The sequence below is a fragment of the Choloepus didactylus genome, chromosome 13, assembly GCF_015220235.1.
Source record: "Choloepus didactylus isolate mChoDid1 chromosome 13, mChoDid1.pri, whole genome shotgun sequence".
Classification (NCBI taxonomy): domain Eukaryota; kingdom Metazoa; phylum Chordata; class Mammalia; order Pilosa; family Megalonychidae; genus Choloepus; species Choloepus didactylus.
This window is the reverse complement of record NC_051319.1, coordinates 14,203,316-14,215,053: the sequence shown is the minus strand read 5'-3', so window position 1 is coordinate 14,215,053 and position 11,738 is coordinate 14,203,316. Positions and strand designations below refer to the sequence as shown.

The 11,738-nt window shown below is 40.9% G+C and overlaps 1 pseudogene; it reads left to right on the top strand.

Annotated features, from left to right (window-relative positions):
* The first annotated feature begins 2,848 nt into the window (after positions 1-2,848).
* LOC119508438 lies at positions 2,849-11,373 on the top strand (annotated as a pseudogene).
* Positions 11,374-11,738: the final 365 nt, after the last annotated feature.

The window sequence follows — 11,738 nt, the reverse complement described above, 5'->3', positions numbered from 1 at the left end:
CCAGGAGGTTACTAGAAACATATCACTCCCTTCAGTGCCTCAGGCAGGAGACTCAGAAGCTGGGGCTGAAGATTGGGATGTGGGGTCCAGTGGCCTCAGGGCTCTGCTGCTCCCCTCACTCCAGCAGCTTCTCTCTTGCTCTCTCCACTTGATCCTTACCCTCAGCATTCAAATGTGCTTTAATATTTCTCTACCCCAAACAAAGCCAATAAGATCATTCTCTAGTCCCTATATGCTCCTCAAGCTTCTTTCGCTCAGCTCCCTTTCAGAGTTTCTCAAAGGAACTGTTCACAAACTCTGTGTCATTGCCTCACCCATTCTCAGCTCTGTCGGCTCCCTTCCTCCTTTGTGCACCACCCTCCGCTGGAACTGTTCTTGTTGAGGTCACTATGGCTTCCACGTGGCCTAGCTGGTGAGCACTTTTCAGGCTTCATCCTACCCAACTTCTCAGAGGATGACAGACCACTCCCTCCTCCCCAAGCACTCCATTTTTATTTGTTCCTGTGACACTTCATTCTGTTTTCTCCCTAATTCCTTCACCTGTTCAGAAAGCTAGGCTCAACCTTGGGTTCTCTCTCTGTCTGGACAATCTCACCAGCCCAGTGCTCTAATACCACCTGATTGCTGCCCCCACCACCACCACCAATGTGTATGTTAGCTCCCAACTCCCAACTCCTATACCAATGACTTCCTTTTCTTAGATTTCTCAGAGCCATCTCAACTGCAAAATGGCCAAATTTGAGCCCTCCTAGACTCCTTTCCCATTTGCTCCCCCTCCAAATCTCAATAAATCCATCCAGACACCCAGAAACATTACAGCCCTTGTCAAGTTTCTCTCCCTCACTCTCTAGATCAAGTTCATCTCCAAGTCCTGTCAATTCTGCCCCTCAAATACTTCACAATTTCATCTATGTCTCTTCATTTTGCTGTCAGCACTGGAGTCCAAACCATCAATGTCTTTCACCGGGATCGCTGTGTGGTCTCCCGGCAGGTCTCGTTCCACTTTTGCCCCTTTGAAATTGAACTCATTCTTCACACAGTAGAGAGATATGTGAAGACATAAATTCAATCATATGATTTCACTCCTTAAAATTTTTCTATTGTGCTTGATATGGCCTTCAATAATTTGGTCCCTGCCCCACACCCCCAATCTCCAATTTCCTCTCATGCCTCTTCCCCACTCACCGTACTATGGCTCCTCATGTGCTTTCCATCCCAAGCTCTTCCCAACCTCAGGTCCTCCTCATTGTTGAGCCTTCTGCCTGGAATGTTCTTTCTCCCACTTTTTGCCTGACTAACATCTACCCATTTTTCTCAGGTCTCAATATAAATATCACTTCTCCATGCAGGCTTTCCTCAAATTCCTAGTCTAAATTAGGTCCCTCAATTATGCTCTCTCTTGTATGGTTCTTGTTCTTCCTAGCATTTATTACTATTTATAATTAGAAGTATTATATGTATTCACAAGTTGGCAACCTTGTGTCCCTGTAAGTTCCGTGAGGTCAGGGATTGTGCCTCTGTCCCCATTAAAACCCAGGCCTGGAACCACGCCTGCCACCCAGCAGGTACTCAGTCTGTATCTGTTAAAGAACGTGTGTTAGTCAGGGCAGAGATGGCTACAAGCAGCATGAGAGAAGAGGGAGAGGTGGTCCCTAACAATAATCAATCATCTCAGCATTTTAAGTAGTGTTATTATTTTCTCACTGAAACCCTAAAATGAATTATTATCCCCCCTGTAATTGACAGTCTTGGATGACAAAGTTTCTGAAAACCAAGCTCTTCTCTTAATTATTAAAGGTGTGACCGTGTCCTAGCTGGCTGGGCAGATGTGCAAGAACTTGAAAGTCAGCTCGTGGATGAGGGCTCATTGTGCACCCTCCACTGAGGTGCTGAGGCCAATGCCGCCCGAGCACAAAGCCTGGCCCCAGCTCTCGGGATGTGGCCATTCCTGGAAGGAAGGAGACACAAAGTCACATGACACAACTATACAAGAGAATACATGTCAACCCTAATGCACATGGTACACACATTCCAGACAAATATCTGCTATGCACAGTCAATGCATCCCCGTGTGGTGTGGGGAGGTGGTGTGCTAGGGAGAGCTGGGCTGAGAGTTGGGGCTCCACTCCCATATTTGTGTGACTTTGGGCAAGACACTTTATCTCTTTGGGCCTCAGCTTTTTCATCTGTAAAACTGGGATAACAATACTTCTCCCTCTTGCTTCACAGAAAAGGGAGGGTGAAATCACTTTTGTTAAGCACTTTCTCCATGTTGGGTCCTATATTAGATATGTTAACACAGGACCTCATCACACCCTTTCAACAATTCCGAGAAGCTGGTATCACTCTCAACTCACAAATGAGACACCAGAGGCTTCAAGAGGAGTAGTAATATGTCTAAGCTCACAATTATTAAGAAACAGAGCCATAATCAGAACTCTAGTCTGACATCAAGAGTCACGCTCCTTCTACACCTGTCTGAGGAAGTGCAAGGCTCTATAATTGGGAAGTGCTATACAAATGTAAGGTAACATTACTATTCTATAAGAATGGAGGCCAACCATAGATGGAAAACTGGATTTCATCCATTCATTCAAAAATATTGTTGGAGGTCTTTGTACTTGGTGTACTGTGCCAGAGGCTCAGGTTGCTATCAAGGAATGTGTCACAGAAAAAATAAAACTCAGGATGATCTTTTCACCCTCTCACAAAAGACTTCTGTCATCGCATTCCTTTGACTAATACGCTTGTCTCTGAAACTTAAGCAATGAGTCTCATTTTTTAATTTGGTTTATACAACACATTTTTTGGGAACACAGCTATTATATAAAGTGAGAAACACCTGTACATGAGGCACATTTATGAGAAAACCGTGAGCTGCTGTCACAAGCAGTTAAAACTAAAATGCGGAGAACCTAAGACGGCAGCTAGGTGAGAGAGGGCAAAAAACACCTCCGTGAAAAATACTAGATAAAAACCAGAAAGTGACCCAGAATACCACTTCCAGAGATGCACGAGCTGGACAAGGTCTGCTAAAACCACAGGGACCATGCACTTGGTGAAACCGGGAGTCTGCATTCTGAAACGAGTGAGTGAATCAGCTGAAAGTCCCGTGGCCGTGCTGCAGTGCGGGGAAACTGTGGGTTAGCATTTGGAGACCAACTAGTGCTTTTTAAACAAAAAAAACAAACCTGGGAGCAGCTGCAGATATGGCAGTGAGAACCGCGCCATGAAGCACTGCAGGAGTGGGCTGTAGCCAACGCCTTGGTGTCTGGAGTGAAGGACAGTCCTCCCCACACCCACTGCTGATTGTCCTGGGGCCAGAGGGACAGAGGGGAGAGCCAAAAGGAGAAAGAAACCGCGCTCCTTGCAGCTGGCTTCCCGGCGTGCTGGCGACACTTCTGCCCGGGGCCGTACCCACATCCCAGAGCCGCACCAGGAAACCCAGTCTGACGGGGAGTGTATCCCACGGCACTGCGCACACACCACAATGTTGGCCATGGACAGTGGCCTTGGATGCACCCACAGCTAGTTGTCCCGGAGCTGGGAAGGCGGAGCTGTGCGAAAAGTGGGGGTGGGGGGTGGGGTTGAAACGCCCCATTCAGCCATTTTTGCTTCAGTCTGGGAGTGCCCTTGCATGGCCCAGCGGCTTGGGGCTTCCCTTGAGGGAAAGCACACACTTGTGACATAGCACAGCTTTCCCTCAGAAGAGGTCCTGGAAGATCACAGCTATCAAGCAAAGCAAATGCCAAGAGGCCATAAACAACAGAAAATCTTAAAGCATTGGTTAAAACCAGACAATATGGAGACCCCAATCCCTAACAGCCAAATCAAATGATCAGAAGAGACACAGTACTTGGCGCAATTAATCAAAGGACTACAGTCAAAGAGTGAGAGCATGGCACAGGATATAAAGGACATGAAGAAGAACACAGCACAGGATATAAAGGACATAAAGAAGACCCTAGAAGAGCATAAAGAAGAAATTGCAAGAGTAAATAAAAAAATAGAAGATCTTATGGAAATAAAAGAAACTGTTGGCCAAATTAAAAAGACTCGGGATACTCATAATACAAGATTAGAGGAAGTTGAACAACAACTCAGCCTCCTTGAGGACCACGGAACAGAAAATGAAAGAACAAAAGAAAGAATGGAGAAAAAAATTGAAAAAATAAAAAATGGATCTCAGGGATATGATAGATAAAATAAAACATCCAAATTTAAGACTCATGGATGTCCCAGAAGAGGAAGAGAAGGGTAAAGGTCTAGAAAGAGTATTCAAAGAAATTGTTGGGGAAAACGTCCCAGACTTTCTACACAAATACACAAAGCATAAATGCCCAGTGAACTCCAAATGGAATAAATCCAAATAAACCTACTCCAAGACATATTCTGATCAGACTATCAAATACTGAAGAGAAGGAGCAAGTTCTGAAAGCAGCAAGAGAAAAGCAATTCACCACATACAAAGGAAACAACATAAGCCTAAGTAGTGACTACTCAGTGGCCACCATGGAGGTGAGAAGGCAGTGGCATGACATATTTAAAATTCTGAGAGAGAAAAATTTCCAACCAAGAATACTTTATCCAGCAAAACTCTCCTTCAAATTTGAGGGAGAGCTTAAATTTTTCACAGACAAACAAATGCTGAGAGATTTTGCCAATAAAAGACCTGCCCTACTTCAGATACTAAAGAGAGCCCTACCAACAGAGAAACAAAGAAAGGAGAGAGAGATATAGAGAATTTTAACAGACATATATAGAACCTTACATCCCAAATCACCAGGACACACATTTTTCTGTAGTGATCACGGATCTTTCTCCAGAATAGACCATATGCTGGGACATAAAACAAGCCTCAATAAATTAAAAAAAAAAAAAAAAATTGAATATATTCAAAGCATATTCTCTGACCACAATGGAATACAAATAGAAGTCAATAATTTTTGATTTGTAACTCCACTATTTACTTCTTACAGGATATAAAATCATAAACTTTAATGACAATTCAGTGGTTTTGGACTCAATGTAAAATATGTAATTTTTGACAAGAACTATATAAAGGCGGGGGAATGGAGGAGTATAGGAACATAGTTTATGGGTCCTATTGAAATTAAGTTGGTATCAAAGAAAACCAAGATTGTTTGGATTTAAGAGGTTAAATTTAAGCCCCACAGTAAACACAAAGAAATTATCAGAGAATATGACCATAGAGATGAAAAGTAGAGTATGGGTTATGAGAAGTGGGGGAAGGGGCAATGGGGAGTTAAGAAATGAGTGTAGGGTTGCTGTTTGAGGTGAAGGGAAATTTCTAGTAATGGATGATGGGAAGGTGATAGCATTACAACATTTTAAAATGTGATTAATCCCACTAATGGAATGCTAGGGAGGGGGTGGAATGGGAAGATTTAGGCTGTATATATGTTTCCACAATGGAAAGAAAAAAAAAAAGACAGTCTAAATAGATGACAATTGGCATGATCCTGGATGGGATCTGAGGATGGAAGACAGGAGGCTCAAAGGGACACAGTTGGGACATAAGAAAAAAAAAAAAAAGGAAATATAGAATGTAAGCTTTGTAACAATGTTGAATTTCTTGAACTTCTTAGCTGCGTTTAATGGGATTGCATAAAAGAATGTTCTTGTTCATGGGAAATGTATATGTGAATTATAGTGTTTGTTCAAGGATGTGTGCCGGTTTCTCTCATATGTTCAGAAGATAGAGCAATAGATGATGGATGATAGATAGGGAGGGAGGGAGGGAGGGAGGGAAAGAAAGAAATGGCAGTTTGACAGCAAGTTAAAGTTGATAGATTAGGGTATCGGGGGAGGGGGGTCAGGGTATGCTGTGTATGGCATTTGTGTTGTTTTTGCAACTGTTCCTATAACTTTGAATTTATTTCAAAATAAAATTAAAAAGAAAACTAAAATGCCTTTGTCAAAGTGACTTAACAAAGTATGTTTTGTGATATGGAATCCTTGACACATTCATTGTGCTTGTGTGGAACAGCTCAAAACTCTAAGCACTGACTCTAGCTGGCTTCCCTATTGTGGACACAAATGAGTCCATTTCCACATGATCTTCCCTGCACTGTGCTCTCTAGTTGGAAATGACCTCACTGACCTGCTCCTGGGAGCACAGGGTCTAAGCTCTAGCGTATGTAATAGATTTGTTCTGGTGCAGAATCAGAGTGGTAACCATGTTTCCCAAACCCTCACTTACAGAGGAGGATGTGGAGGGCCAGTGGAGTTAAGAGATGTGCACAAAGTCACAGAACTTATCATGTGGCAGAGTCAGCACTAGGATGAAGGACCCCATGGCTCTCAGTCCAGTGCTGCTTCTTCCTCGTGACCAAGGGTACTCTTGGAGACATTACTGGAGCTCACTAATAATTCTGGTCTTTTTTTCCTTCCATGCATGTATAAAGTTTGGCTTCCCCAGCCCCTTGAAGTGAGGCATGGTCATATGACTTGCTTTGGCCAGTGAAACGTGAGTGGATTCATGTCACTTCCAGGCAATAGCATTTAAGAGCCACTGTGTAATTTTCCGCATAGTGGAAATCTCTTCCCTTGCTGTGACTAATGCTGAGGCATTGCATTGAGATACTGACCTAATAAGATGATAGAGCCTCTGTCAGTCTGAGTCTTTGGGTGATTCAGATAAGCAGAGTCTACAGCTAATCTTCTTTGGATATGTAGCATGAGCAAGATATAAGCCTTCCTTGTTTTAAGCCACTGAGACATTTACAAGCACACACTATGACATGGTGGACCAAGGTGCAGGATAGTTAAGAGTAAACCAGGACCTCTTTTCCATTCTCTGAGAACAGCCAGCAGAGTGGATGTGGTATCAGAGATACCCAGCTTCCGATCACAGCTCTCTCTGAGCTGGTTGTGTGACACTGGGCACATCATAGAATCTTCCTGAGCTTCAGTTCCTTTATCCAGAAATAAGGATAATGGTTCCAGCCTTGCACGGTTGTTGAATCAGTTATCTGATGTGTTAGATCATAGCAGAGCTCAAAAATATTTGTGGGTTGATCCCACATGAAAAATCCTGAACAAGGACAAAAACAAACAAAACAAACAAAAAGTCCTAAAACTCCCTTCCACACATCTCCTAACCCCCCAGGCCTTCGAAGGAATTATGTTGCATATCTCATAGGGCCTTTACATTTGAGCTTTTTCAAAATGCAGGCTCTCTTAATAGATGTGAGGTTGTTCAAGTGGAAACTTCTCTGCTCACTTTCTCAATTCCCACTAGAAACAAAAAACTCTTATAATAATAAAACATGATGAAGTGGGGGAGGTGGCATGATGGAACAGAGCTAGGACATTATAATTTTTTTTTCATAGGGAGTAGAAGTAACCAGAAGTTTCTTTCTGTGAACAAGGCTTTTAAAAGGTGCTTCTTGAAATTTTAGACGCAAAGATTCTTATTTTGGGGGTAGCCTTCTTTTATTTCCAACCTGTTTACTTTAAACTGAATGGCAATACTGATTTCTCTAGCAAGAATCCCCCAATCCAGAGAGGAGTCTATGTCCAGCTGCATGTTTATATTCAAGGTAAATATATATATTCAATAAAATATAGTCAATATTTATGGAAAATATAGCTGTCATTTTTAGGAAAGCCTATTAACCCCATTACAAAGGTAGAAATAAGTTTTCTTGCAGTGCCTGTCTGAATGTTCTTCCATGCCAACTTTTAAAATGGGTATTTTCTTTCTTCACAGCAGGTTCCCTTCTATATAGATTCATTTCTTACTGACTATATAATTACGTAATTAAAACTAATATGGGCCATTTAAGCATTTTAATTAATTTAATGGCTTTGAAGTAGAATCTTTAAGGTCAAAAGAAATGTGAGCACCTGGATTCTCGTTGAAGGCCTGGTAGAATATATATACATATAATTAGGCTTTATAAAAAAAAAAGATCAGGTTTGTGAGGGAGATCAGGATTCTGAGAATAGCATTTATAGCTTCCAGTTTAATGTTTTTTATTCCTTTTTTCTTCTACAAGAAAACTTGTAGTTTTACAGAAAAATCATGCATGAAATACAGAGTTCCCAAACACCACCCTATTATTACCTTGCATTAGTGTGGTACATTTGTTACTTTTCATGGAAGAACGTTTTTATGATTGTACTGTTAACTATAATCTATCATTTACAATAGAGCTCACTGTATGCTATTGTCCTGTTTTTTGTTTTTATTTTAATTTTAGTAACATTTCTACAACCTAAAATTTCCATTTTAACTACATTTAAATATATAATTCAGTGCTGTTAATTACAATCACAGTGTTTGCTACCATCACCATCATCCATCACCTAAACTTTTCCATTATCCCAAATAGAAACTCTGTACATTTTAAGCCTTAACTCCTTATTCCCTATCCCTACCCCATACCCTCGTAACCTATATTCTAGTTTCTAACTCTATGAATTTGCTTTTTCTAATTATTTCAAATCTCTAGTTTAACATTAAGCAGAGGAAAATGCCATAAATTCCAATCCCAACCTGAGTCTATGGGTAGATGGAATTTATGAAAAGAAATATTTTTAATTGTGAAAAAAGTCATCAGTGTTTTCCAAGGAAAAAAATCTCCCCAAATTATTGTCTTGCTCTCTGCAACTTGAATCTTCCTTATCTTCTAAACTCTTCCTTTTCTCTAACTCTATACGCTAAATAGCAGAAAGCATTAGGGCAGTTTTCAAGAAAAACTTGTTTCCAAACTCTTGGGATCCAAGCTGGAAATTCCTGTCTTGTTAGTTTGAGTGTTTGGTTCCTGAGACTCTTTTTTCCTGTGTAGGTAAAGATTTGACAAAGTTACATGACCAGGATTTTAGGACTACTTTAATAAGGAGGGCTGAAGTTTTTTTTCTCCATGAATTCTTGGAGCCTTCCTTCTGGGCCTCCAATGCTAGGCATTTTATCTGCTACACAAGGGGAAAATGGCCATAGTTTTAAGATTCATCCTCAGAACCATTTAAATGGTTTCCTAATTTGGAAAGTCAATGGCTTTTACACATTTTAAAACAATTCAAGGTGGAAGAGGCAGAACTCTGGCTGTGAGAAATTCTGAGCTTTTCAATCTATTTTGGACTTGATTTTTGGTAGGACTTTCCCGGCCTGTTCCCAGCACATCACACAGCAACATAGAACTGTTTTGTCAAAGAGAAGAGCATTGCAGAGGTCCTGACTCCACAAGATGTGAGGATGCTGAGGGCCCTGGGCACAAGGGTTCACGAGGCCACAGCAAGCAGAACCTAAAACATGCGTCAGAAGCCTGATTGCCTCCAAGAGCAGGACTTGGAGAGAGACTGCGCAAATATGTGGTGTGTGGCTGTCACAATGTCAGGATGGGTATTAAAATGCAATTCTTGTAAAAGAGAGCCAGTTTTTGAGGCATTCATGGGAGCACCCAATCCAGACACCCTAGCTAACCTATTATCCTGCATGGTATAGACACTCAGATTACAAATTTTAGTCTAACAAAGCTAAGCTGCTTTATTTGTCATTATAATATCAAACCCAAGACTGGCTGAAATGGTATTCCCCCCGCTTCCCCTGAAATATCAACAAAACCAAGCTGATTGTCTTTGAATGGTTTAGAAATACTTTTACTTTCAGAAACTGTCTACTAAATCCTCTTATAGAACAGATTAAGTTGGACTTGGTTGATCAAGCAAAATTGCTGATCCACCTTTAGCACTCAATTAGCCAGAGGTTATAGCTCCAAGAATACACAGACATATGGATCAGACATGGGGACTTAAACCTGAATTGGGACCCAAAAGGATTTAAAGCCAACCACATCTTTCCCCCCAAATGTCTGAGGAAAGTCACGAGGCCAGAAGGGGGCTGTCCCTAGCGTCAGGTATTTGGCCTGCCCCTCTGTGTGAAGTTGTGACTCAGTTCTCTGGAGAAAGAGAGAAAAAGAGGCACAAAGTCTTGTACTAGAGCAAACAGCCAGAATCATGGCACGCAGTCTGCCTCACAGTGAGCAGCCAGGATTTCTGACATCGATCTTCCCCCTATAACAAAACCGTAGTAATAACCCCTTGAATTTGTGTAGGACTTTATTATTTTACAAAGTGTATTTAGCTACATTCTTTCTCTCCCTCTTTCTCTCTCTCTCTCTCTCATAAGGGGAAATGGGAGCCTTCTGGGTTGCATTGTATTTTGGGGACACTTTGCATCAAAACTCCAGTTGCTGTCTGCAACCTCGAATTGCCAATAATATCTTCACACCATTGGGAAGGAGTGTTTTCTGTTGACGGGTGGACCCAGGAGGACAGTTGCTGGTTGTGGCACATGCTGTTTATACTGTGCACGTGATTTGGGAGACTTCTGGGTTTTGATTCGCTGACTAGCTTGCTCATGTGTTTGGTTGGTATAAACAGAGGAGGAGGATGGGTCATTCTTTTCAACTTGCCATGTTACACAGCTCTGCCCCGGGTCTCATCACCTGTCCTGGAAGATTTTGTTTCTCCGTTTTCCAAATTTCTCACCCCCTGGAAATCAACATGAATAAATACCAGAAGGGTAGGGGAAGTGATAAGCATTATTTACATGAGCTGTCTTTACCAGCATCTCCGTTTTTCTGAAGGAAACTGTGTTTTAATTCCAGGAAGTTCACTTTTTCTGGAGATTATCCTGAAGCACCAAAAAGCTAATAGGATGACGAACTAGAAGCATTTGGTCACTAATTATTCTCTTTCTTTATATAACTGAAGCACCAGGTAGGAAAAAAATCTTCCAATCTGTCTCTTGCTTTGGTTTTTTCTGTTTTTTTGCTTGTTTGTTTGTTAAAAGCATTTGGATTCTTGTTATTGGGAAGAGATGTAAAGGAAGAAAAAAATCAGCAATTTTTGCAGTAAATGTTTGAAAAGCTAATTCAAGTAATAAAAGTTTTAAGAAAAAAAAAAGGGAAGATATGTTCTTGGAAAGGTGTGTTTAGACTAAGCAAAACTTTAAAGTAGAAGTAGGAAAAAGCTTGTGGCGAAGGGAGGCAAAAAAAAGAAGCAAGTTCTGAAGTTCACCGTCAACTGCACCCACCCTGTAGAAGATGGATTTCTGGATGCTGCCAATTTTTAGCAGTTTCTTCAAGAAAGAATAAAAGTTAATGGAAAAGCTGGTAATCTTGGCGGAGGGGTCATAACCGTTGAAAGGAGCAAGAGCAAAATCACTGTAACCTCAGAGGTTACAAATACCTTTTCCAAAAGATATTTGAGATATCTCAAATAATATTTGAAGAAGAATAATCTATGTGATTGGTTGTGCATAGTTGCTAACAACAAAAAAGCTATGAATTACGCTACTTCCAGATCAACCAGGATGAAGAGGAGGAGGAAGACAAGGATTGAAACTCGCTTTTCCTGGAATGTTTTGTATGAAACCTTGAATAAAACTTGGGAACAACAACAAAAAAGCATTTGGAGTTTCTTAAGTAGTGAATTTTGGAGGAAGGGAAGAACTATGCAAATGACTCCAGTAGCAATTTTTTTTTCCATGGTTTTTTGAAGGAATGTACAAATATAGAAGCCTTGAGTTTCATTTAAGTGATCTATAGTCACATATATTTTATCAAATAGAGATCACTAATAAATCCTTTTTTTTTTTAATTAGAGAAGTTGTGGGTTTAAAGAACTATCATGCATAAAATATGGGATTCCCATTTACAACTCTGTTATTAACACCTTGCACTGATGTTGTACATTTGTTACAATTA